At 51.7% G+C, this 2801-nt stretch overlaps 1 non-coding gene across 1 annotated transcript; it reads right to left on the bottom strand.

Annotated features, from left to right (window-relative positions):
• Positions 1-175: 175 nt before the first annotated feature.
• On the bottom strand, positions 176-247 carry TRNAE-CUC (transfer RNA glutamic acid (anticodon CUC)). The gene has a single exon. It is a non-coding gene; the product is annotated as a tRNA-Glu (tRNA).
• Between the last annotated feature and the right edge of the window lie 2554 nt (positions 248-2801).

Here is a 2801-nt window from a genome sequence, read left to right as displayed (position 1 = left end):
GAAGGGCCGGCGCACCGCGCCTGCGCACCGCCGGTACGCACCGCCTCCGCCCCCGCGGCTTGCGGGGACGCGCCCGCAGCGCGGTGCGCGCGTCGGGGGGTGCGCGGAGCGCGCAACGTGGAAGCAGAGGGGGTGGCGTTTGGTTGGCCAAAAGAACGGGTAGGAAAAATGAAGCTTCCCTGACCGGGAATCGAACCCGGGCCGCGGCGGTGAGAGCGCCGAATCCTAACCACTAGACCACCAGGGAGCGACGCGTAAGTTTGTCGCGCGTCGCTCTTCACGTGCTGCCCCCGGGACGGAACTGTAGTGAAACGAGAGGTGGGACCAGCGAACCGTGTCCGGACTGCAGACATAGAACCATAGAATGTTGAATCGTTTTGGTTGGAAGAGACCCTCAAGATCATCGAATCCAACCGTTACCCCAGCACTGGCACTAACCCGTGTTCCTGAGAACCTCATCTCCGCGTCTTTTACCTCCTTGCTCTCTGCAACTGCCTGAAAGGAGCTTGGAGCCAGGGGAGGTCGAGCTCTGCCCCCAAGGAACAAGCACCAGGACCAGAGGAAATGGCCTCAAGTTGCACCAGGGGAGGTTGAGGTTGAATCTGGGGAACAATTTCTTCCCCAAAGGGCTGTCAGACACAGGAACAGGCTGCCCTGGGCAGTGGTGGAGTCACCATCCCTGGAGGGGTTGAACAGACACAGAGATGAGGTTCTCACGGACACGTGTAGTGCCAGGGTGGGCGTTTGCTGCCTCTCTGGACAGTGTCCAGGGGTGCTCAGTTCCCAGCACCTCAACCCTCGATTTTAAGCCAGGTCTGAGCAGACCTTCACCAGCTGCTCTGTTTCTGGGGGTGTTGCACCGCGTGTCCCACGCATGCTGCCAGCTCTTGCGTGCCCCAGGAACACGGTGCTGAGCCAGTTCCTTTTAACGAACAAACAAGCGCTTGTAATTAGAGGAAAACAGGCTTTTTGAAGCTCAGAGCCTGAGTGGTTTTCCCAGTTGCTCAGGTTTCCCAGCCACCCCCACCCCGGGGATCGCTGCTGTTTCCCACCGGCGGGGACGGGAGCAACGTGACGGTACTTAGGGGACAAATGTGTGTTTGGGACTCGCCAGCCCTCAGCTGAACACAGGTACAGCTCGGGAAACAGCCGATGTTCAGCATCTTGAAAAGGAACCATCAGACTGTAAATATTATGCGGTACATCATGAGAGAGCACCTGGAGAGCCGACAGAAGAGGAAGAGCCTCAGCCTCAAGTTGCTGCAGGCAGCCGGAATCCAACAAGTTCATAACACGAGCGGATTTCAGTACTGTTAGGCAGACCAAGACAAGAACATTCACCCGGTTTTCTCCCAAAGGAATGCTTTATTGACAAGTTTCCTCAGTCTTTATCTGTAAAGAGAAATAGTTCAACAGCTGAGCTCCAGCAGTCCCCCTCTTGCTGGCTCTGTTCCTCGCAGGGAGGCCAGTTTCAGTCACACCAGTCACACCAGTAGCCTCCAGCTACTGCCCAGTCCATCCTAACAGCCCATACTGTGTCCCCAGCTCTGCAGGGGGAGGGGAGCAGGGGTGGGAAAACAGAGATTAATCAGCAAATACTTGTCAAAACTTGCTTCTCTAAAGAAGGGTCAGGGACAGTTCAGTCCCTTCAGGGTGATAAACCACTAAAACTACCCAGATATGTACATAAGCAAGTCTAAAGACCTGAGTAAGTCCCACTTCGCCTCTAAGGCACAGAACTGCTCACTCTAGGTATTTCTACGTGGAGGCACCTTGCCTAGAATAAGATCAGGCCTCTAGAAGAAAACTCAGAATTTTTCAGCTCCTGAGTAATGAAGTTGGACATAAAAAAAGTAAAATATCCAGCTCTGGGGGGAACTGGCTGAGCTCTGGGACCTTCTGCCAGTTTTGCAAACCAAGCTTAGAGTTGGGGCTTTTAACTGAAAAACGTATCCAGTCCCAGTCAGATGTACTGATGGAGAACAGAGCAGATCCCATCCAGCACCATGTCCACGCTGCCAGACACAGCTCTGACCTTTAGAACCCGGCCCTGCCGCCAGCAGCCCTCAGAAATTCCTCCTCCAAGAACGAAGGCATCAACCGAGAAGGGAGAAGCAAGTTTCAGACACTCAGGAAAGGGAGCACACCACCAAATTTAACACAAGAACTGGCTCATAAGCATGCTGTACTACTGTGTGATGCAAACCTCCAGTGCTCAACATCCAGCTCTAGAATCCTTACAGTCTCCTCTATAGAAAAACAAAAAATTGTAAGCAAGTAAAGCGTAAGGTGATGTAAGGCCTGCAATCCAGTTTCAGAGTCCAAAGCAGCATTTCCCTAACATGATGCCAAAGCTTTTTTTTTTTTTCTTTTAAGCTTTATTTCTTTAAAGTTCATTGCATTTAAAAATAAAGATTTTTAGTTTTCATTAAAGCTAGAGCATTAGTGTAACAACGAGGCAGCTGCTAAGTGAAGTTTCCCTTATGGGAGCCCAGAAAACAACCCAACTGTTTACCCCATTTACCAGACAGCTCCCACGAGAGACGGAGAAACCAGTAACAGGAGAAGCCTGGAAGCTCCCAGCGTGGCGGCGTGATGTGCCCCAAACAGAACAGCACCAGAAGCTGAAATGCCCATGCATGTGCCTTCTCCAATAACTGTCCTACTCATCGCAATTTATCTGTTGCAAGTTATGTCAGACAAGGGAAAACTGTTTTCATTTGTACCAGTGGTGTTTCTGAGCTACTTTAAGGAAACTCCATCTTACATGCTCTCCCGAAAGGACAGCAGTGATACATTTA

The sequence above is a fragment of the Patagioenas fasciata genome, chromosome 16, assembly GCF_037038585.1.
Source record: "Patagioenas fasciata isolate bPatFas1 chromosome 16, bPatFas1.hap1, whole genome shotgun sequence".
NCBI classification, from domain to species: domain Eukaryota; kingdom Metazoa; phylum Chordata; class Aves; order Columbiformes; family Columbidae; genus Patagioenas; species Patagioenas fasciata.
Note: the sequence above shows the minus strand (reverse complement) of the source record. Positions and strands in the feature narration are given on the sequence as shown.